Source organism: Carassius auratus, chromosome 11 (genome assembly GCF_003368295.1).
Source record: "Carassius auratus strain Wakin chromosome 11, ASM336829v1, whole genome shotgun sequence".
NCBI lineage: Eukaryota > Metazoa > Chordata > Actinopteri > Cypriniformes > Cyprinidae > Carassius > Carassius auratus.
The window spans coordinates 15,025,038-15,051,072 of NC_039253.1; the positions used below are offsets into that span (position 1 = coordinate 15,025,038).

Consider the following 26,035-nt stretch of genomic DNA (forward strand, 5'->3'; position numbering starts at 1 on the left):
GAGGGATCTTGTCCTAAAGCTCTATATTTGTGCAGACAAGGCACAATCAGAGCTCCCATATCTACAATGTAACAGTGACACTGAAACAAACATAAAAGTGTTTCATTACATGTACATTTTCTTATTATAAGGTATTTACCATTTATTTGCAGATAAAACAATTTATCAGTTTCTCATCTACTGTATTGTCCAAATACAGTAGATTCACGTCGTATAAAATTTTTTTGTCGTATTTTACATATTTGAACGTCAGTAGTTTCTGCCAGTAGCAATGTGACGACAAACACCAAAACAATACACTGCTACATTGCTTGCATAATAATCTATGACTCCTTCTCCCATATGTTTTCAGGCATATTTTCATGGGACATTAGATGCTCACAGACTCACGCTTTAATATCGTGCATATGTTGTTCACAACAAAATGTTGTACTGTTGATTGTTTCTGATGCACAAGACTGCAAAAACCGATTGCCTTGAACCACTTTCTTTGCAGTTGTTATATTGTAGGTTTACTGACAAATCTTTATCGACCCAGAGTCATTAGATGTTCCTCACGAGGCCTGACAATAACTCCATTTGGGTCAATAGATGTCTAATTCGAGATCTTCTCTTTCTTAATCACTATTATTGAATGTCACGTCCATCCGATCATTGGCTTGAGAAGCTGCTGAGACGGAAAGGCCTCGTGTTCATGCCATTTGATTTTTAATTTCTAATTACTGTCACAAAATGCTTTAACAAGAAGCCTGCCAAGTTTTGTAGGGAAGACTTTCGAACCAGCGTGAATTTGCTGATCGAATGCTGCAAATATTATTTTCTATAACTTTAGAGTTTACAATTGGCCGCAAATCCATTTTTCTTCTAAGTCTGTTTGAAAGAAACTGATTTTAAGTGGCAACGCAGCCGTTAGTGCAGAAAAGGCTTAGCTTAAACAGGCAGCGCGTTGATTAGAGCGTTCTCATGAATTTTAAGCAGGGGCCAGTTTTGTTTGAATTTAAGCTTTGGAGTTTGGAGATTTGTGAAGTATTTCACTTATAATGAGAAAAGTGATGTAACCCCCTCTAAACTGCAAGAAGTACACACAACATTTCCCCTTGAGAGTTTCAATAAGGAACACGCTGAAAAAAGATGTAGCACACGAGCCTGCGTGGATTTGCCTGATGCTGTTTACTGTGAGGTTAGGTGTGATTGTAGGCTAGCCTGCAACTTGGCATGCCAGTTTTATCCAATTGACGGGTTACTCTGGAGCCTAAAATTGCTTTGGATATCAGTCCCTACACATGATGTTCTGAAATGCTCTGAATAGTGTTTACATCTGAGGGAATATATTTTGACAGAGGCAGCTGGCAAGACTTGAGCAGCTAAAGAACTTCCTGCATGCAAATTTGTTTTCTTCTGAAACCACTTCAAAGGGACCTTGCAATGTGTCTGTGGCAAGTGCATCATATTTTGCATTTATTTATTTTGAAAAATTTGACACATCATCCGGAATGTGGGATTAAATCCACGTATTTCATTTTCATGATGTAACTTGAAGACTGCTTAATATTATCAGATCCTCCCCAGCCTCCCCCGTCCTTCTCTCTCATTTTCCTCGCTGTAGTCTTTGTGCTGTAGAACTTTTTACACAAGGGTCAATTTCACACCTTTCTGAATTTACGCATTTGGGAAATGCTGCAGTGCTTTCTCCTGTCTTTATTGTACACGAAACCTTGTACTACAGCTTTATACCAAAGAGCTTGTTTTGAGATTAGGTTTCTGCCATGCTTTAGTAGCCAAGCATCCGTTTTTAACATCTGCAGCAGCAGATTATGCTGCTTTCTCCTCTCCATGGAGAGAATAATTTTAATCACTTGCAGTCTATTTGGTACCTCTGCCTTTATATAGGATTTGCATTATATCCAACCTTCTTACTGCCTCATTTTTAACCTTATGTCTAGTCTTATCTAGTCTTATGCTCACCCAGACTGCATTTATTTGTGTAAAATTACAGTCAAAATGTAATTTTTTTGTGTGATGGATCATTACTCCAGTCTTCAGTGTCACATGATCCTTCAGAGATCACACTGATATGCTGATTTCCTGCTCAGGAAACATTACTTATTAATATTATTAACAATTTTGAAATGAGTTCTGCTTCATATTTGAATGAAAACCGTGATCAATTATTTGATGTTCAAACTGTTCAAAATAGCAGCATTGATTTCAAATACAAATCATTTGTAACATTATAAAAGTCTTATATTGGCACTTTCGATCAGTTTAATTTGTCCTTGATTAATTCAAGATAATAATAAGAAAATACACTAGCTTGAATGGTAATTCTAACTTGAATGGTAATACCAAAGTAAACCAGTTATACCAAAGTTCAGTGGATCTAATTGTGTAGACTCTATTTTGGAAAGAGTACACTTTTCACTTTCTGCAATGAAGATTTTTGTATTAAAAAAGTCCCCACTGTAGCTTTTCCAACTGAAAAAGAAATGTAAAGGTGCAGTAACACATCTCAAAGCTTGATGGCTGCCCACGTGACTTTTTCATTGTCATCATGAACATTCATGAGAATATGGATGTCAAACATTTAATAAATCATTCACCACCACCTCGTGCGTCAATCATAAAATGTTATTTTGGTTGATGTAACCTTTAAGAGTGGCACACTTGTGGGAATTTTCCATCCAGTCAGCTTGATCGTCGGTTGGAAAACCATGTGCATTATTACTCTTTTGTTTCACGTGTTATCATGTAAAGATGTTGCTCAGTTAACACTGTTATTATCTGTTTCAGCCTTAGACACACAACGCTCACCCATCTGTGTGCAATACGTGACTTGAATATTAAACCAGTACATTTTACTGCTCAATAGTGATGAGTCTCCTGACATTGACTAGGGTAGACATGTTTTTTTCTCTTCGTCAGATGCCATTGGCTTAGCCTGTAGGAATTTGGGACGTATTAAAGAACATAGGTGGAATATTCTGCCTGCTCTTCTTAGATGCATTATGAAAACTGTGTTGAATGTTATATGCCTTGACTTTCATTTGACTTAAGGCTCAAGCTTTATCTTTGCTCGTTCTGCCTCATCCTTTGCTCAAGGAGGAGTGCTGCTGTCATTTGCTTGCAAAATGGCAGATATTAGCAAACAATTCAGCTTGTGTTGACACACAGGGATTGAGAGGTGTGACAAAAGAGGTTTATTTTAAGCAAGATTAAGCAAAATGAGGACACCGCCATGAGTTCTGATGTCAGCAGCCACGTTGGCTTTGCTCGGTGACATGTAATAGACTAAAGCTTATTAGTGATCAGTCACACTTTGGGCTCCCTTCAGGCGACGCTTGATTTAGACATCTAAGGCAGAGCTGGGGAAAACTTTCTCGCTGATTTAAAATGATGAGAGGTACATTCAGAAGCCTAAGGGTTAAAGATGAATACTTAGTACCCAGCAGTGTTAGGTAAAGGTAAATGTCCTCCTTGTTCTTTATTTCCTTGATCAATATACTGTAGTCAGGGTAGTTATGAATCTAAAGTGTCAGTCATGTTTACTTATAAATAAATAATTTATTTATAATAAATAATAATAATACATTTAATTAATATTAAATACTTTATTTGTTTGTTGCCAAAAATTATACAGAGAGCTTTTTGGTGAACCATATGAAATGTTCCTAAAATTTTTATTTACACTTATATTAAATTTTACATAAAACATTTGACATTTATTAATTTTGGATATGTGCTTTTGGTATAGGAATAAATGTAAAAAAAAAAAAAACACTAATCTAGAAAATTCTGGTTAATTCTCAGTATTATTTAAGACTAATCTAATGATTTTTGTAAGTTTAAGAAATGTAAATGTAGCTTTTATATCATACAGAATAGACACACATTTTAATATGTATGCTGATTTGGTCAGGTTACATTTCTTATTATAAAAAATTTAAAAACAGTTGCTTCCCTAATATTTTTCCTATATTCTTTGATTAATTTAAAGTTCAGAAGAACAGCATTAATAAATACATCTAAATAAATTTAAAATGTCGTGGAAAAGTTAATTTATTTCAGTAATTCAACTCAAACTTGTTGATGATAGAGGTCAGAGGGGAATGGACTGACTGATTCAAGCTGATAGAAGAGAAACTTTGACTGAAATAACCACTCGTTACAACCGAGGTATGCAGCAAAGCATTTGTGAAGCCACAACATGCACAACCTTGAGCCGGATGGGCTACAACAGCAGAAGACCCCACCGGGTACCACTCATCTCCACTACAAATAGGAAAAAGAGGCAACAGTTTGCACGAACTCACCAAAATTGGACAGTTGAAGACAAATAAATGGAAACATTCAGACATTCAGTCAGAATTTGGAAAAATATTATATAAATATAAAATATCAGTTGGATTTTTATTCAGTTTAAACATGCCTGGAAAAAATGCTTCTATAATTCACCCACGTCCCAGCATGCATTACAGCATGAATAATTAATATGAATGCATTGTTTAAATGTTTGCCAGTTTTATGTAGACTGTTGTTGATTTTGTTGTCACATTTAGTCACTTATTGTCTTGTGATCTCAAGACGTGTTTGTTGTTCTACGTTAAATGATGTTAGCTGATGCTGGCCTTCTTATGCTTGATGTACCAAGCATTGAGGTCTGGGTTGCATTTCATGAATCAAAGTAATCATGTGATGATGATGCTTTCAAACATGAGATCGATCATGCAACATTGATCAGTTTAAAATCAGGTAAATACCTTTTAGAGTAACTTCATCGAAGTAGGTCATTGTTACGGGGTTGGCAGGTTGACATTTTAAGTTCAGTCAAGAGTCTTACTTCTAATTGAATAATTTTTTATGTTCCACGAACACCTTATTTTCAGTGCATGACAGGTCTGTCAGTTTTTGACATCTGAGGTGCACCGTTGCATAGAGTTCATTGTGTGCAGCCCACTGAAGGCACATGATTGACTCAACATGGCAGTAACATTTTGATTTTGACATAACCTTGCTTTGGGCAATAGACATGTCTTGAGAAAGCTAAAGTCTTCCTGTGCTCTCAAATGCTTGGATCAGCATTGTTCAGCTATGGATGGAAGTAAACAATCACAATCCATAGCGTAGGTGCCCTATAATTCAGATTTATGGAGGGGAAAAGCCACGCTCTGCACTCTTCATAACTGTCTTTTGTCTTCTATCCCCATCAGACTGACTTAACGGCAGGATGAGGTCATATGCGGCAGAGGGAGAGGAAATGAGACGGGGGTGAAGAGATTAATTCATGCAGGTCTTGGTCTTGTGCAGGATGAGTGATCCATCTATCATGGAACTGAGAGACTGCTCTCCTTGCACTTTGAGCAGAGATATCTGGATTATGGGCTGAAATGGCTGGAGTGAGGCTGCATTTAGTGAGCACAGCATCTTTAGCGAACCCCTTTAAATATTTTATAGGTTTTAGTTTAAGTAGATGCTACAAAAAGCTTAGCCTGATACATTGTTTCTTCCATATCTCCTCAATTCAAACCAGATATTGCTTGTCAGCTTAAGTATAAATAATTCATAAGATTGTGTTTGAGTGCATATCCATGTATGAGAAATTTAAAATGTTATTTTTAGCTTATATTTTAACTTGCATATCATTTTAATGAGAATAAGTATTGTTTATATTATAATTTATATATATATATTTTTAATTCACAGCTACTGTGTATAAACTAATAGCTAAAATATGCTTAAATATCTGCTTTTCTGAATGGGAAGTCAATTTCCGCCTTGATGTTAAAAAAAGGTTTATAGTGAAAATAGCATATGAAAGAAAGTCATTATGAGATATAAAAATAATGTGAGAAAAATAAAGATACAAATAAAAAATTTAAAATGTTTTTTTTTTGCTTCACATTTTGAACTTGCATTTAAATTGACATTTAAAAATACTAATTAGAAATTACGTTTATATGAAAATTTAGTTTTATTCACAAATAAATAATATTTAAAAATGAGCTTAAATGCCTGTGTTATTCTATATGGAAATAGCACATTAAAAACACATACAATACATACAAATACATACATACAAAAAATATTGTAATATGAAAAATGAATATTCATAAATTAATTATATTAACATTATTAACCGGCATTAATAATGTTAACTGGTGCACTCACACCCATTTTGAAAGGAAGATTACTGCCAAGTGATTCACATAAACTCTGTATGTGTGTACATGATAGGCCTATTGCATTTTTTCAAATATTGCATTATTTTATTTTAATATGTAAAAAAAAAAAAAAAACAAGTGTTGAAAGTCTTAACAACATGGCCTGCTGTGAAGACAATGAGCTTGTTGCTACAGGGTGTATTGATGCTGGTTTGAAAAGCAATTGCATGTTTGTAGCACTTTGTGTTTTCTTCCCGTCATTAAACCAGATTGGCTGTTTATAAGTGCTTATACACCACAAAAACTCTGCATGACCATATTCTACATCCCTAATCCTACCCTTAATAACTACCGTACTTACTATTAATAACCTGCAAATAGGGAGGTTATTGAGGCAGAAGTCATAGTTAATGGTTTGGTAATTGGAACTTAAAGGGGACCTATTATTCAAAAATCACTTTGTGACTGCAGTGTGTGAAAACAACCAGCCAATATCGTTAAAAAGTCACCCACTAATTTTTTATGATACCAAACAAGCAGTTCCAGATTTCTGTCTATCACATCACATTTGTGACGTTCTATGCTCTATTAGCATAGACATAGCCCTGAGTGAGAAGCAGCAGTCCACCATTACTGTTTTCTTGCTTATTAAAAGACATTAAAAGGGTGAACATAGGAGTCTCCATAGACTCACTCCATCTAATCTGCTCAGGACACAGTTCTGTAAAGATCACAGGCTTCTACTAATAATAATTTGCCAGAGCTTGAGCAAAAACAGCACGTTTTGACTCATACCTTAAAAGTGTCAATTTTAGCAAGCTATAAAAATTATCTGTGGGGTATTTTGAGCTAAAACATCAAATATTTTGTTCAGTTTTATTTTGTATTCTATTTTACATCTTGTAAAAGGGGCATAATAAGAAACCTTTAAAATAAAGTGCAACCCAAACTTTAAGAATATGCCCTCTAATTGCAAAATGATTTGCAGGCAGAGAGTGTTTTGGATTGGCTAAAAAGCATAGAACTGGTGTAATCTCTCTGGAACCTGTTTCAGTCATGTAATTGTGCATGCACTATATGACATGAATATTTCAGTGCAAAACGATGTTTGTAATGCAATGCATAGTTTGCAAATGATGCACTTGGCGCCCTAAACAAATCCTTGTCGCTCATCGAGGTCTCATTTTTTTTTGTTAAGTTTTCGCGCTTGCGTTTTCTTTTAGAGGTGTTGAGAAGAGCTGACCCACTTTCTCCTCTGAATATGACAGGCGCTGGCATTCACACACAAACACCCTTAATTGGCTCAAGCCTTGTCACAGGTTCTCCCTGTAGTACTTGCTTTTGCAAAGGCATATCATCGAGGCATTAAAAATCGACGTGCGCTGTGTCGGTGCTAATCTGCCTCAGGGACGCCTCTACCTAGTCATATTTATCTTTGCTTCGCATGTAAAAAGTTCCCTTTGACTGTTCTCTCAAGCAGAGTTTCAGCAGGGAGACAAGGCACATATAGGCCTACTTACATTTGCATTTATATTTCATTTAGCAGAAACCCCTAGAATACTTCTTCCCTTTGTATGTGGTCAGGTGGTTCTTAATTTCCCCAGTATGAATGGAAAAAAGCTAGCAGTTGCTTGCATCTCATGAATACATTTTGCATGTGGAATATTCCACAGCATCGAAGGTAATTTGATTTCACAGTCGTACATCAATATGAACCGAATGTCAGTCGGCTGTTAAGGTCTTTATTATTGTGGCATGTCATTTTATATTCAGAAAAGCCTGTGGGCAGGACCTGTTTGAACTTCATTTGCGTCCTTTCGGATTGTTGAAAAGTGATAGCGCTTGTGAGTATGCAAATGCAATCTGACCTCTTGTTTAGTGGGATCAATTTGGACAATTAGGCAAGCACCTTGTCCCACACAACTGCTTATCTACCGTATTGTTACATGCTTCATTACAAGTGTAATTGATGCTTTGTGCTTCTAGTAGCTCTAATGTCAATTTAATTCTCTCGCTTTTTCTCTGTAAAAGGCCTGACTAGCATTAAGAGGAAAAAGGAAGAAAACGTGTAATGCAATTCCAAGGCATCCAGCTAGTGCACTGTAAGCCCTGGGTTGGTTATCAAAGGGTCAGAAGAGGCTTTTATCTTCAAAAGCTGTGTCAGAGCTTGTATTGGAATCTGTTTTTCCAGAGGCTTGAATTCAGTGAGAAGGTGTCCAAAGAAAAGCGAGCTGTACTGCAGGATGTCTCACTAGGTGGCGGACTGATCAAAGATTTCACCTGAGGAGGGCAAGGCGCTCCGCTTCTAGTGTGCCACGGCTGTATCACGACGCTGTGCAAACAGTGATGCCTCTTATCATGCCTGTAGTATGTACACTGAGGTCACAATAATTATATTTCAAATGAATGCTACTCTTTTGAACTTTCTGCTTATCCAAAAATTCATTCAAAAAAATGAATAACATTTTCCACACAAATATTAAGCAGCCAACTGTTTTCAACATAGATAATAAAACATTTCTTGGGCACCAAATCAGCATATTCAAATGATTTATTAATGATCCTGAGCATCACAGGAATTAAATTATATTTGAAATTACACTAATTAAACAAACTGTTATTTTATGTTCTAATTATATTTTGAAATGTTACTGCTTTTTCTGTATTTTTATGAAATGAATGTAGCCTTGGTGAGCATAAGATAATTCTTTCAAAACTACTAAAGTAACCTCAGACCTTTGAAATGTTTACTGTGCAGTAGAATTAAAAGTTCTGTGTACTGCATTCAGAATGCCTCTTAATTCCCTTTTTCTATGGCGAGTAGTAGGCTGTGTATACTGTGCACATTATGCAAATTTGGATCATACTTCACTAATGTCTTCACTGTGTATAGCATGCATATTTTCTGTATGCTATATTTGCAAAGACATACTTCCATACTGCTGTTACTATTTAAATGATATTTAGCATGTGCAGTTCTGTATGCTATGTTCAGCATGGCATATTATCATTATACATATTTTTTTCAGCAATAAGAATGTAGTATATATAGGTATGTATTATATTAGGTATGTGTTCAGAATCGCATATGTCTCTTGCTATTTCTGCAGTACTTTATGTATATTGTGCACCGTATACAAATTTTAAAAGAATTGTTCATGAATATAGACAAAAAGGTTCTCACCCTCAGGCCATTCAAGATGTAGACGAGTTTGTTTTTCACAGATTTGGTGGAGTTTAGCATTACATCACTTGCTCACCAATGGATTTTTTTGCAGTGAATGGGTGCCATCAGAACAAGAGTTGATAAAACATCACAGTAATCCACATGACACTAGTCCATCATTGATGATAATGACTCGTGAATGAAAAGCTGTGTTTGTAAGAAACAAATCCATCATTAAGAAGTTTAACCTTAAACCGTTGCTTTTGTTGCTTCCACAATATCTTTTATCTAATATCTCTTATTTCTCTCTCTTTCTACAAAAGTTCACATGTTTTTCAATAAATTTAGATAATGTAACATGCAGCATTTGAAACATTTCTTTCGGCATATTACACATGCTTTTATAAAAAAGTAGTGTATGCTTTAAGCAGTACACAAGTATTCCATTTCTTACATAGTCTCTCTCTCATTATCGTTAAAATAAAATGTGTTATCAGCATACAGTGTGCCTGTACCTAAAAAACAAAACAAAAAAGTGTATTCATTAATGTGTTTAATGCAGTTTAATCATATCTCCTCGGATTCACATTCATTGCTTGAGTTGCTGTAACTTTTAAAACCATATGGGGGCAATATTGTCTCTTTGGAAAGTCAAATGAACCAAATATTCTGTGATTTATCGGTTGACTCAAACAGTGTAAGCACCTGAATAACATCTAAATGCTAAATAATTAAAAAGGTGCCAAGACACCTTCAATAAAGTAATTTTTTTAAACAGTATATCAATCAAGTAAATAGTGCTAATTGCAGCTGCTGAGGTGTAATGAATTTGACAGAGTATAAAACATAATATGATAGCAACACAGAATGCATAAAGCTCAGTTTGATTTGGTATTTTTAAATCTGAATGTATCATATGACAATTGTTCAGCTGTGTGTGATGGGAAGCATTTCCTGTCATTGGGATTCTTGCATAGCAGACATACGGGTGTGAGAATGTGATCCACAAACATTCTTGATGATACTGTTAAAATAAACCTAAGAATGAGCTCTGACTACAGTCACCAGAGCTCTGTTGCTTTTACAAAATGTCAAGTGTTTGCTTGAAAGATCCTTGAGATCGAAGCAGATCAATAGGCAATTATACAACTCCTCCATGAAGAGAAATATACAAAAAAAGGAACAGTTCAGAATGAGAAAAAATCAAGACCTCGAGCCCTTGTGTGAACTGATTCAATTGGCTTTGGACAAATTTATATTGCGCTGCGGGGTTAATCTTCTGTGAAGAGCGGGTCAGTGAGAAAACTCTGAGCAACTTTGCTATGGTCTAAGTGCAGCCATGATTAAGTGTGACAGGTAAAATGAGAGCTGATAAGAATCTTTTAGTCTCTTGTTGAAATATAGCCTGGCTGCGCTCTTCAGAGGTGATTGGTTGACATTTGTTAAATGTTACTTCATTACAGAAACACACTCAATTCGCTTACTTGTTAGCAAGTCTCTTTCCTCAAACATTTAATGCTAATTTATTCACTGCTATCATTATTGCGTTTGTAATTGAGACAGTTGAGTAGCCTACTTGAGTAACCCCTGTTAATATGTTCTATACAGTATGCTTCAGCTGCATTTAGTCACCAACTGTGAGTTCAGTTCCCAGGACTAAAATATGTTTTTTTCTTAATACATTCATAGATGTTAATATAATTTAATATAAAATTAATAGGACACATTTATTATGCATAATGTTACATATTCAATTGTTGTTAATAATTTACTGATATAAGTTTGGACACACCTTCTCAAAGAGTTTTCTTTATTTCATGACTATGAAAACTGTAGAGTCACACTGAAGGCATCAAGGGCTATTTGACCAAGAAGGAGAGTGATGGGGTGCTGCGCCAGATGACCTGGCCTCCACAGTCACCGGACCTGAACCCAATCGAGATGGTTTAGGGGTGAGCTGGACCGCAGACAGAAGGCAAAAGGGCCAACAAGTGCTAAGCATCTCTCTGGGAACTCCTTCAAGACTGTTGGAAGACCATTTCAGGTGACTACATGCCAAGAGTGTGCAGAGCAGTAATCAAAGCAAAAGGTGGCTGCTTTGAAGAACCTAGAATATGACATATTTTCAGTTGTTTCACACTTTTTTGTTATGTATATAATTCCATATATAATTCCACATGTGTTAATTCATAGTTTTGATGCCTTCAGTGTGAATCTACAATTTTCATAGTCATGAAAATAAAGAAAACTCTTTGAATGAGAAGGTGTGTCCAAACTTTTGGTCTGTGTGTGTATATATATATATATTAGGGGTGTAACGGTTCACAAAATTCACGGTTCGGTTCGATACGATTCACTGATGTCACGGTTCGGTTCGGTACATTTTAGATACAGCAAAAAGAAAAAAATTGGCTACAAAGTATGTTTTTTGTTTTTTTTACATTGAACAATGATGGAGCTATTCTTTACCCATCTTCTATGGTGTTTTCTTAGCAGCATACTGTATAAAACAAAAACAGCTCCTTATAAAAAAAAATGAAAATGTTACATTATTGTAGTAGTTATGAACAAATACAAAGATGTAACTTTTTATATGGAACTCTATAACTCTTTATATTGAGTGTGTTTTTACTCAATTGGTTCTCTATAGGGCTTATGTTTTTTAGAACAAAGCAGGAATTACGGTCTGGCTGAAATGGGCTCATGAAGGAATATTGTAACGGGGCTAAATTACATTAAGAATGTTCTTAAAACCTGCGTTTTCCACTACAGAGTAAGGCGCTCGCTCACTCAGTACGCGCTGAAGGCTCGTTGCAAAATGGCTAAAGGGTCTTTCACACAGGACGCGATATGCACGGCGCTGGACCCTGGGCTCAGCGTTGCCCTTCGGATACCACGCGATTTGCGCTGCACTATGCCAAAAGCAAAGTAGGTGGAGTTTTTAAAACTGCCCGTGCATACGTTCTATTTATAACAGTTCTTCTATCTAATAACGTGCAGGCCTGTTAATTGAATCGTACTGCTCAGGAAATTCCGACACAGTACAGTACTAGTCCATTTTGATTACCGTACTTGTTTGGATGCCCCGATCGATTGGTAAAGTGCACCCAAACACCAGACCTGTTGGTTATTGGAGGATCTTCTCATTTCTAGTCTGTTAAACGCATTGGCCATTTTGCAATGAGCCTTCAGCGCGTACTGAGTGAGCGAGCGCCTGACTGAGTAGCCTAACATAAACATATAAGTTGGTGTTTTTTTTTTTCTTGTTCGGGGGTGTCAGGGGCGTTGCCTGTTACGTCGTTTGGGTTATTGGGCTACCTTGTTGAACGCATATCATTATATTTCACAATTTTTAATTTATTTTCCAAATATAATTAATTAGTCCAGCGAACCGTTCGGTACATAATGCGTACCGCGTACCGAACCGAAAGCCTCGTACCGAACGGTTCAATACGAATACGCGTATCGTTACACCCCTAATATATATATATATATATATATATATATATATATATATATATATATATATATATATATATATATTACATTTGTAGTGATTTATTTATAAATAATTTGTAATAAAGAAAAAACTTTGCCAAAAATAATAATAAAAAAGCCATTTAAGTTTTTTTTTAAAAATTATTTTATATTGTAACAATATAAGAAATATTTATATAGTTTAATATAAATTAATGGCATGCAACATTTTGTCAAATGTCCAAAATAATTATAAAATAAGCTATTTTTTATACAAATAATTTAATATTGTAACAATATTAGAAATATTAATATAGTTTAATACAAATTAATGGCATGCTACATTTTGTCAGATTTGTTTTACTATATATATATATATGATTCCATTATAATGATTTATTTATAATTAGTATATTTGTAATAATAAAATAAAATATATTAATAAAAGTTAACAATAAATGTTTCATTACGATTAATACAGTTTAAAAATATATATACAAGAGCCTTTTTAATAAAACATATCTAACATTTTATTTTCATTATAAAGTACACAGCATATTTTATAATAAAACAAAACATAGGCCTTTCTTACAACCACTCTATCTGCCAGAGACAAATGTGAAAATGTGGTTATGAGCACAGAATTTTCTCACATGTGTCTCTAATCATACACAATGATTTATTTGTTTAGGAAATGCCCCAGATGTTCAGTGTAGTTCTCAGTGTAAAGCAGTCGAGCAACCGTTGGAGGACAGCGATGGGAAAAAGCTCTGACTGATAAGAGCAAAGCCTCGCGGCATGTGTGACATTAACATTGATCTGAGAGCAAAGGAGGGCTGCTTTGTCACCATGGAAACCGGCGCTGAGACCGTCTTAAGTTAAACTTTCATTTATTGATGTAGGGAGTTTTCCCCACCCTCATTTGAATTTTGATTACAGCGGCTGTTGAAATACTTTGAATTCTGTGTAGAAGAAAAATGAAGTTCACTCTATCTGCCTTTTTATTGATAGGAGAGGAACCTAGCAGGTCCTTTTGGCCCTCTTATCAGGGAAGGGCTTTTTTAATACTTCAATAAATATTAATGCAATTACTGGCCGTCACAAGCACAGCACTACAGTCGTGTGCAGTGAAAAAGTTCAACGCTGTAATATCCTCGTAAGCCCGGGATGTTGCGCATATTTTCCATCACCGAAGAGAATTTCCTTTGTGACCGCTTCATACAGAATGCTTCAGAGGGATTAGGAGCAAGTACGTGGGGAAGTTTTTGATTAATTTTTTTGTGTTAATGTGAATTTCGATCAAATGTGTGGTCATTGCCGTGTAATTCCATTGACAGAATCCTTCAGCTTATGGAAACAATTCACCTGCGGAGGTTAAATGGAAGACAGAACGGATGTACATTTCTAGAGGGGCGAAATGAGGAACATGACGAAAATTCAATTTAAAGTTGGTTGTATAAATCTTAAAGGCTGTGCAACTTTTCTTAAGACTCAGCAGAACTCTACACGTATCCAAACTGATAAGGGCACATTTATAAAAGCCCAGGTTTAGTCTATGAGAATGTTTCCTTTTATCATTTTTATGCCTGTGTCACACTGACAGTTGTGCACGACTGACGTACTCAAGATTATTGAAATCTGATGTAGCGCTCCCTGTAATTTGTTTACTTTTGGAGAATATTATTATTTGGTTCTGCTGTGCTTCTGGTTGCGTTTTATCGCGCGTGACTGCTGACGCACAAACTTTTAAATGCTTATTGCATCGCTCTCTTCTTTAATTCCACATCTGCCTTGTAAACGTCTCTGACAGTGCGGTTGCATTCAGGCAGCCGGGGCTGTAGTTTGGAAGAGCTTGAGGGCTCAGGGGAATGCAGTTTGTGTATGCCACTGATTAGAGGCTTTGTGGAGGTGCTTACCAGCCCCGTGTTCCTCTCAAAGCCAATGAAGCCTGTTGCACAATGAAAGTCAAGGTGGTTGAGGAGGCCTCGGGGGAGCTGGTTGACAGGCTGGGAAAATGGCAGTGGATGGATGTAAGCTGAGGGAACAGCATAGCGGTGCGGTAACTGCTGACCTGCTGCAATGTTTGTTTTGGAGATGCCTGAAGTTATGACTTGTGATGAGTCTCTCTACTATATATATAGTCCTTAAAGTCCAGACCTGTTTCTGGAGGGCCACTGTGCAGCGCAGTGTAGATCCAACACTAATGAAGGTCTTTAGACTCACTAAAAACTTCCAGGCTAAACTCTGGAGGACAATGGCCCCCCACAAGCAGAATGAGACAACCTTGCCTTAAAGCAATAGCTCACCCCAACATGAAAATTCAGATATCATTTACTCACTTTAATGCCATTCCAAAGGAGGTGGTTTTCTTATGTGGAATGCAAATTGAAAAGAATCTGAATGTTGGTGTAGAACTTTTGCAAACAGTTTAAATAAATGGTTGGCTGTAAATATCACAGTAATGTTTAGTTAGCTTCTTTGACATGGACTTTTAGTTAGTTTTTCACTTTTCATGGACACTCATTAGTCATCACATCTGTGTGGTAGGTTCATCATCTCTGTGTATTTAAGTTCTTCTTGGTTTTTTGTTTCTTGTCGGTTGTTGTTTGTGTTTTGCTACACACTGTTACACATTTGGAAGTTGTTCATTAAATTACTTTTGTTTTGAAACTTTTACTTTTCTTCATGTTTAGAATTTGATATTTTTTGAAAGTAAAGCTCCACATATGACAAGAAACACTATTAAAGTAAAGAATTTTTTTTAAATAATAAAATATTTCCATTTATTGTTTTTACTCTATCATTGTTATTATTTTATAGCCTCAGATTGGTACAGGCTAGTGTCTGTAGTTTGTACATTTAATATTTTATAATCCAACAAAAGCTAAAAAATGAAATACAATTTTATTTAAATTTTGGAGTTATGAAAACATGTTAATTTATTGTCTGTTTTCTTAGTTATTTAGTTTTTATTTGAGCAAAAATGTTGTCATTTAGTGTTTGACAAAACACTGCATCAGTGAGGCCAATGGACATTGTTATTATTATCTCATAACTGATGTAGAGAATTTGAAAATGCATATTAAAATCACACAAAGGACTATCTATTTAACTGTTCAGACCATGATTTTGGAAATCACCACATTTACATTTTTTTCTCTACCGAGGACTGACCTTGTACAACACTTTAACAAGCCTCCCTCTCTCTGCCTCTCATTCCCGCTTAAGCAAATTGCAGAGGTGCAAAGGTCTAAATGTTCACAGATGGCTAACACATGCTAAAAATTCCCGGCTGATGAACAGTCATTGAATGAAAACAGTCATATGTGTGGTTAATCTGTGTCTTTTTTTCTTGTCCTGTTGAGCCAAATCATCATGTCCAAAACTGCAAATGCATTAACTGTCTTTGTATCAGGAATGCAGGTGCAGGCTCACAGTCTGCCTCTCAGGAGACCATACAATCAAAGGCACTCAGGGAATGGATTGCACACTGTCAAAGATAGCCGTGTATTACGGTGATGTAAACAACAAAATTGCAGGTTCCTGAGTGAGTGATGCAAATGGTGTGGAATTCTGTTATAATATGCAAAACAAAGGCTTGGAAAACTATAATAAAACTGTCAGAAATGTCTGAGCTTTCTTTGCCTGGCAATTAGCATAACTATTCCATATGCCAACTTTTGGAATCTGATTTCACTCTCTGTTCGCGAGAATGGGAACGTGATCCCCCGCTTGAAGGCAGTTTCAGCCATTTCTTGCTTTTTTCTGTTTCGTCTCCATTTTGATGTGGTTGTGTTTTTCCTTGGTAATGGGGTGATCCCGAATGCATTCCCTTGAGCCCTTAAAAACCTGTGAGGGACCAGACTTCCATTCATCTAACTGCTCCTCACTTTTGAAGTGTGAAGCCATTGGAAAGCCCTCAAATTGCCTTGGCAGTCAGTGCCCCATAGTGACTCCTTTTGCTCCCAGCAACTACAGTACAGAGGAATCAAAGAGCTCATCAGATCCCCTCTCGAACAAAATAGTACTCAGAATCTTGCTTTCTTGCTATCATCTTTCGTTGCTTGTGTTCTGAATGCATTAGAAATGCTTTTGTAGATATAAACCACATTTTAATGGAGCATAAACTGCTGTTAATTTCGGTATGGCAGTATCATGTCGAGGTTGCAATGAAAACTCTGACATCTGTAAAACAATGAATTTTAATTTATCAGGCATTTCCATATTTTATTCAATTTTATTCATCACGAAAAATGGTTTTTGAGAGGATTTTGCAATGCACCTTAATCCATTTGATCCATTGTGTAAAATGTGTAACTACTAAGATACATAGAGTGGCATTTAGACTGTTGTTTTGCATTGGATTAAAACAAGCATAAACAAGATCATATAATTGATTGACATTATAAAGCACTTTCTATCCTCAGTTTTTAATAGAATTGACTAAGGAGCATTTTAAGACATACAATAGGGGCTGTTCACATAATAGAATGCATTGCAACATGCATGTTCCTGCGTGAATTGGCCTTTATTAGCCCAGCAATGCTGGGACTTTGCATCATTTGTATCGTCCCTCAGAACGTCACATCTACAAACCAGCAGTCGAAAAGTCTAACAGATTGGCTGTCACTAATAATTATTTTTCTTTTATGGACATAGATTTCTCTGCAAAGCATTCTGCTGGTTCCATTGTTACACCAGTAGGTTGCAATAAGTTACTGCCTTTATGAGTGAGTCATTGAGTCATTTACTGAACCAATTCATTCAAAGACACTGATTCATTTGGGAACACTACAACACTGAATCAACAGGTGAATCAACCGAACTACAGAGCAGAAATTCACAAAGTAAGTGGGAATATTGTGTTTAAAATGTGAATGATTCAGTATTAACTTTGATTATTGCAAAATAACACATGAAGTCATGTTTTTGGTCTGATTATCATGTCTGCATTTAACTGCAAGGCTGCTAATATTGCTTCAATATTTTGACTCCCTGTAAAAAGAACTGTTGAACACTCGCAATCGAGCTTCACTGTTATTCAGTCACACTCTTGTTCGTGTGACACCACTAAAGACAACATTGTTATGACACTAAATGAAATATTCTCAAGTGGTGACTATTTCAACATGATCATAAATAGGAGAGACAGCCACAATATTTTATATCATAATCCTTAATCTCACATTTCCTGGTTTACCAAATTGACCTCCATCCAAAATAAACTCTTTTGTCTGAAAGTATCATTCATTTGTGTCCAAGCCTGGTCAAACTGCATAACAGATTACAGATCTGTGTGAATCATCCTATCATCTTATCTTTGGCTCATAAAGAACTGCTCTCTCGATCCATAAAGTCCCAGCTTGGTTTATGACCCTTGAAATCATTTTCCACTCATTCTCAGAAAGTTTTCATATTTTATCTTCTGTTGGAACGTTTAATATGTCATTTCGCTCTCTGAGAGAGGAGTGCGTGTAGTCATTTGCATGGTAATGTGTTGCAGGGGCCACGCTGGCAGTGTGAATGAGTGGGCGGCCCTGTGTTAGCTTCAGCATAGGGCTCTTCTCATCTCCTGTCAGGCTGGGAGAGAGAGGACACCAGCCATCACCAGTCATCATCTGAGAGCAAGATTAGAGATCAGATGGCCACAGGCTTGGTTCAGCGATGGGTTTTCTCTTTCATGTCTCCACAGGGAATCCGCAGTCTGTTGTGACGACACATGGTTCTTTGATGTAATTATGAAACTGTCACTTTGAACAGTCTGAACTTTATTCCATTCATCTCCCAGATCAGATTGTAAAGCTTCATCAAATCTGACATTACCACAAAGAGTCACCGAAGGGAAATGTTTAACAGAACTTTAACGGCAATGAACAAATCTTGATATTCTTTCATTTGTCAATGACTTTTAAGAGGAAACCTTAAAGATGTGTTATGTGTTACTGTGACCAGGAACTCCCATTATGGAATCTTACCTAATCAAGTAGGTTTAAAATATGTTACGTTTTTACATACAATAAACAAGTGACTCTTTTTGTAAGTTACATCATTACATCTGTAGGTAATGAATGTTTTAAAAACTGGGATTCATTTAATAAACAAACATGAGGCTAACCTAGTAAAAAAAAAAAAAGGAGTATATTTAAAAATATTTTTTAACACTTTAATTTAAGAACGTAGCTAGTGATTATCTTTATTAAATAGTATTTAAATCTTTCATTTAAATGATTTGTTTTAAAACTCTAAGAACATAAAAGTGATTCTTTATGAACTAGTCACTTAAATGACTCATGTCTTCATTTAGGAATGGAACTTAATTCTTTTTTATTAAACTGTCATTGAATCATAATCACAAAACCCTTTTTGCTGATTATTTTAGGAACGAAACAAGTGGCTGTTTTCATGAGTAGTCATTTGAGGGTACTATGGACTTTTTCTCAAGACTTCTAATTCTCCTTGGACATGACAATCATATTGCTGTATAGGAAAAAAAATACACAAAAAAACCTTAAAAAGATCTCCATTCTTCAGTGGACCTGTCATGATCTGCCACATGTCTGATTGCAAAGTTTCTTTTAATGATCTGTGTGAAACATAAACTCTGTTCTTTAGCCATTGCTGTGAAGGCAGATTCCTCTCTGTCATTACACTGGCATTGAGACTCAGTCTTTATTGATTCTCTCTTGGAAAAAGTCTCTTGCTTGTCGCATTGAACCACAAACTCAATGACAGACAGCACTGCTGGAAAATTGAAACAGTGTATTGCACTGCGTTTCGGTATGTGATAACATGTCACTTTCAATGTCGTGGTTTCATTATCCTCTGTCACATCTTAAGGTATCCTCTTCAGATGCGCACCTCGTAAACTGCTGAATGTGAAATTAGACTCCATTCGTCTGTTGGCACCATAAACATTTTATTTAGCTTTGGCTGTGATTCCAAGATGTGCTGCAGCGCTCAAAGATGAGGTCTGAGCATAAATCTGCTCAACTCATATGCTCTGCACGTTACAACTGCATTTTATAGCAAGCCTGTCTCACAATCTCAATGTTTTCTGAGAATGACCTTATTGGTCAATAGAGGAGCCCACACAGGCTACGACATTCTTCCACATGAGGGCTTTCTTTACTCCGTTATGATCACACTGCTACTGCAGGTGTTTTGAGACTGACCATCTCTATTGTTTTTTTACTTTGAGCTTTATCGTTTGTGAATAAAGCTGACTGGCTTCAAATGAATGTACTGAATTATTTACAGATAAATAAGGGATGATGTACAGTCATCTGATCATTAAGCAGAATAAACCTACTGTAGCAGGGTTTAAATTATTTTATTATTTTTCTAGTATAGTTAAGAAAACCTGGCCATAGTAACATCATGACAGATATTATGACTATATTGATTCATATATTATTAATTTTAATCTGCATTCCAAGTTATTTTTTCTACTAAGCAATTACATATTTCAATTTTTGCTTTGTATGTACATCTTGGTTTTTGTGATTTATTTTTTATTTTATTTTTTATTTAAGTGGGTTTTTAACCAAAGATGCTTGAGCTTTTAGTTGTCTATCAAAGCTTTACCCACAATAAAATTGGCAATTGTTTTTACCGCAGTTGCACTGCCAAAATGTGTATTTCATGTTTGGTTTGTAGTCTTATTCACTGTGGATAAAAGTGTCTACTAAATGAATGAATGTTAATGTAATTTTCATAATGAGTATTTTTATTTTGTCAGTTAAAATATCTATAAATACTTCAAACGAGATGCATTTACTTGAGAAGCAGCATTATAAATACTAACACCTGTTTTCAGAGAATATATCATTTACAAGTATGACTTGTCTAACCACATTACCAGATCTTTCCATTTTTATAAGTTTAAAACAAGTGAAAATGTCCACCACTGCAGCAAGACAAAATACAACTGTATTCTCAATTCATTCTCAAGTTAGTTTATCCTCAGATATTTCAAAAAAAAAAAAAAAAAAAACAAGTGCAGTGCGGAGCATTTTGGCTCATACAGTGAGATATTTCAACTTGCATTGATATGAAAAATTGGTGGTGTATGAATGATAAAGACCTTTAAGTAGCATCAGTATGTAGAAATATACAGTTTAGAAGTCGTACAAATGTGCTTGAGCACTCATTCACTGAATCAGCCAATCAGAATATAGTATTCTAAAGTGGCATTCAGCAAGGTTAAAATGTGTTTCGCCATCTGTGATATTATTGCACAATGCACGAACTTCCACTAAACTTGCAATTCAGCAGTGCTGTTTCTAAGCAACTTCTCCTAATTTTGGTGAATGGATTCAGTGTTTATAAAAAACAAGATTCCTCATTTTTATCTCCAGAGAGGTTGAAGATAATAAGGAAACAATGTGATTCCGTTCCGCATTGTGTTATGCCAGAGTCAGCAATAGCTGAGATATTGTGGTATTTCCTAAAATGCGATTTGAGCATCTCTGATCACACGAAAAACAATCTACCCATGGAAAATGGAAGTAATACTGGTTGGAAAACTCTCTCTGAGAGGAGAAAGTAGTATTTATTTGCTGTCTCTATGTGAGGGTATCTTTCTCAAATCTTAAATGACCCCTGCAATGCTGTAGCTGACTGCACCAGATTTTAAATCCATACCTCAGTGCAAAGGGAAGATAGTAAAGGCTCTTTCATGCCCTTGTGCTTCTGTTTTTGCTGCTAAGGGCCTTTGGATCTGCTGAGTCACATCCTCCCAAAGTTAATTAAGTTTTCATTAACTGTGCATTATGAGATCAAACTGGTCTTTTTTTCATCCAGTGAATGTATCCACATTCTCTCACTTGTCAATGGAGTGGTTAAAGCATAGTGGATGAATATGTGGGCTATAGTAACCCAAAGGTCCTAGGTTCAAACCCTGAAACCCATGATTCATGAACTAGAGATTTAAAAAATGTTTGCCACTTAACCGTTAATAGCAATGTGTACATATACTTCATATTGCTTTAGATTAGATGCAAGTATTGAAAATGGAAATATTTTTAGTGGACAGAACAGATGGGGTAAGTAGAATTGACTGTTTTCTTGAGGTTTTAAACATAGTGAAGCATATCAACCAGGGCTGCTTTTCCACATGATGCATCGAGCACTAACAGGCTCCCTCGATGTATGACAGCTGCAGGATGTGAGAGCTCTCTAGCCAGACTCTTAAAGGGACAGTTCACCCCAAAATGAAAAATGTCATTGTTTACTCACAGCTCATGCTGTTCCAAACCTCTATGTATTTATTTTTTCTGTGGAAGACAAAAGGAGAAATTGATCAGAATACCTTTTCTCTATACCAAACACAAAGGTGTTTGACGTACACAAATTTAAAATCATAAATATGCAGTAAAAATGCACATTTCACACAATATTTAATAAAATGTCAAGGTTTTCTGGTAGCACTTCACAATAAGGTTCCATGTGTTTTTTTAAATGGTAATTTCTAGGGCTGTCACTAACAATAATTTTGGTAATCAAATAATAGGAGGATTGTTCTGACTATTAATCGAGTAATTGTGTAATTGTAATTAATTTCTGTGGTAATAAAAATAAACCAAGTTATACAAAAGACTGTAAAATTACTTGAAGATACATGTAACACTGAGATGATAATAATTATTCCAAATAAAGTATCGGAAGCAAGTGATCATATGATTTTATTGAACAAAACTGTTAAAATATAGTATTATAAACAACAGAGCTAATGTACTGTACAGTACGCATTATAAGAAATGACTGCAGAGGGTGCCAACGGCTTGATGATTGTTTTACACTTTACTGCGCGATCTGGGCTACGATACCTTCTTGATTCAATTTGAGTAACACTTGATTGCATTTTGCTGTGCAGAATAACCGGCAAGAAAATGGAAATGTTGCATTCCACTCATGTAAAAAATGTAATCACATATACAGGTGCATCTCGAAAAATTTGAATATCAAGTTATTTAATATTTATTATATTTAATGAAAACAAATTTTTCTAGATTCATTGCACACAAACTGGAATATTTTAAGATTTTTAAAAATTTTTATTATTCTGATGAAAAAAAAATCAGTGTCTCAAAAATTTAGAATATTTAGTTTTGAGTTTGATTAATTTTGAGTATAAATACTGGGTACCCCTTGGGATAGTTTGGGCTAGTAAAGTAAATTTAGCATTTCATTTGGAAATCAAGGTCTAGAGTCTGGAGGAAGACTGGAGAGGCACAGAATCCAAGCTGCTTGAAGTCCAGTGTGTAGTTTCTGAAGTCAGTAGCCGTTTTCCACTGTCGAGCTTAAACCGGGCGTGCTAGTGTGTGCCAGGGCCAGTCGTGTTTCCACTGTCACTTCCGGGGCTTGATCGTGCCTCGTCGGGGCTTCCTCATGCCTTGGGCCAAAGCGGGCCAGCTGGGGCTAGAGGAGTGGTTATGAACAAAGGCAGAGTTTCTCTCCGTCTGGAGAGCTCAGCACCACAGATCATTTCAGAAAGATAACAGATATAACACCGGTATTAAAGACATTTTAAAATAAGTTGAGCTCATAACTCACTTTCAGTCATCAGCAAATGTTTGAAATAATTTGATCCAATGTGGATTATAACCACCATGCAAGGCAGAAATATTTATAAACGATGCAAAAGACATGCACATGCACACTAGGCATTAACATTACCATTGTAAACATGGTAAATATGACCACTTGAAGAAATCAGATGTCAGCTTCTTATTCTCTATCACAATCGTGTATTTATTTAGTAACTTATATTTTTCTATAGTAAAACATAGATGCTTTTGAATTTAAATATTTAACCAAGCATGCAAACAAACGGCCACTTTTATATTAGTTTTGTTCCAGTGTTATATCGCACTAGTTCCAGTTTATTTCTTAGTTTTCTGATAACTTCTCTTTGTTGCTGAAATGATGGGGTTTTGTGACGTTGTTCCTGAGAGGCGTGTAAAGGGCGTGTTTTAGTGACGCGCAGCGGTGCTTAAGGACTGACAGTGGAAACACTGCGCTATTCTTGCCTCGGTGCTACTGACCCGAGGCTATTAGCCCGGCCCGTTTTAAGCCCTGGCTCGCACTGGCCCATCAGTGGAAACATGGCTAGTGATGATTTGGGGAGCTGTGACATCTGCTAGTGTTGGTCCATTGTATTTTATCAAATCCAAAGTCAATGCAGCCATCTACCAGAAGATTTTGGAGAACTTTATGCTTCCATCTGCTGACAAGCTTTATGGAGATGCTGATTTCATTTTGCATCAGGACTTTAGCACCTGCCCACAGTGCCAAAACCACTTCCAAGTGGTTTGATGACCATGATATTACTGTGCTTGACTGCCCAGCCAATATGTCTGACCTGAACCTCACAGAGAGTCTATGGGGTATTGTGAAGAGGAAGATAAGTAACATCTGACAAACAATACAGAGGAGCTGAAGGGCGCTATCAAAGCAACCTGAGCTTCAATAATGATTCCCTTCATTCCAGGCTGCATTGAAGCAGTAATTCATGCAAAAGGTGCTCCAACCAAGTATTGAGGGGTTAATTAAACCTGCTTTGGAGATCTGGAACATTTCTGTTTTGTAAAACTTTTTTTGATTGATAGAAAATATTTGAGAAAATGTTATTTTATTTTCCTAAGCTGTAAATCATAACCATCAGAATTAAAACAAAAAACTTGAAATATTTCAATTTGTGTGCAATTAATCTAGAATATAAGAAAGTTTGCTTTTTTTAATTAAATTACAAAAAATAAAGAACTTTTCCATGAAATGCGAATTTTTTGAGATGCACCTGTATATTCATTGTAGTGTTTGTGAATTCACAATAACATTATGCTGGATCAAGATTTTTCAATGGGTTTAATATATAATGCAGCCTTGGAAAATGGTCTAATAATACATTTTGTGAATTCCCGTCATGTGCATGTGCCACTTCTGGTATTTTGTCTGTTAGTCTAACACGATACGGGTAAATTATGAATGGTTGTTGACATACATTTTAACATGAGAAATACTATATAGTGAATTTTACTGTTACAGTTTAATGTAAAGTGTCACCAGTTTTCTTTACAATGATCGTTAGTAATACTACCTGGAAATTCAATAGTGATTACAATTACACAGAAAACTCCAGAAACACTTTAGGTGGAAAATGAATCATATCAAACTGTCTTACATTGCAGGTTAGTTTTAATGGTAACCCCAAAGTAGATTTTTCAGCATTACTCCTGTGTCCCTCTGAAGAAAAAACATCATACATGTTTGATTGGTTGATGACCCTTTTTTTCTGTCTGACTACTTCTCGCTCCTCTTGATTGGCCCTACAGCACTGGCTTGTTTGCCATCAGAGCTGATGAGTCGTACAAAAACTGTAATTATTGGATGTATATGTCAGCATTAGTTTTCCAGTCAGCTGGGGTCAGTGCCACACTGAATACTCTTCAGTGTGATGTTGTTGTGGGGAAGAAGATTGATGTTCCTCTTTTAATTTGTTGGATACGCAGATGCACTGATTGATAGAGGCAAACAAGGGTCAGGCGTGATTGCTAGGGGACTATGAATAAATGCATTAAAATGGGCATGGATGTGAGATTTCTACAGTGGTAATGGACTTACAATAATTCTGGCAGCCTTCGCTAAGTGAGAGGGATTAATGGTAAATGGAAGCTTGCGCGGGGAGCTGCCGAGCCCATGGGAGAAGGATTAGAGAAGGGCAGACTGCATGCCAATGAGCCGAATCATCTGGAGGGCTGCAGCAAAGCTTGATAAACTATCCAAGCCAGACACATACCAGCTGAGATCAAGCACATGGGCACACCTATGCCAGTGAAGGCAAACATGGCTATTAACTGATAACATTTTGGAATTATATGATGAAATGTTTCCACTTATGTCATTTCAAAGTGACACATAAAGTAGTCACATTTTATGCACAGGTGCATGAATAGAAATCATTGACAGTAAACTATAAACATGATCCTTTATTATACAAGCTTTTCTGTGAAGTAACGTGAAATAATCAAGCTAACTACTCACCCAGCATTGTTTGCATGGAAAATATTCAAGAAATCTAAGTATACTTAAACTTTGGGTTTGGGTTCTGTTCTTTGTAGGTTAATTACCATTTATATTGTATGTAAAGTACTATTCAAATGTTAAAGTCTCTAAGATTTTGATGTTTTTTAAGATGTTTCTTATCCTTACCAAAGGCTGATTTTATCTGATCTGA

At 35.9% G+C, this 26,035-nt stretch overlaps 1 protein-coding gene across 5 annotated transcripts in view; it reads left to right on the forward strand.

Moving 5' to 3' along the window:
• The window catches only part of kaznb (kazrin, periplakin interacting protein b), a 133,242-nt gene that overhangs the window by 4,670 nt on the left and 102,537 nt on the right, over window positions 1–26,035 (forward strand). The window lies entirely within an intron of this gene.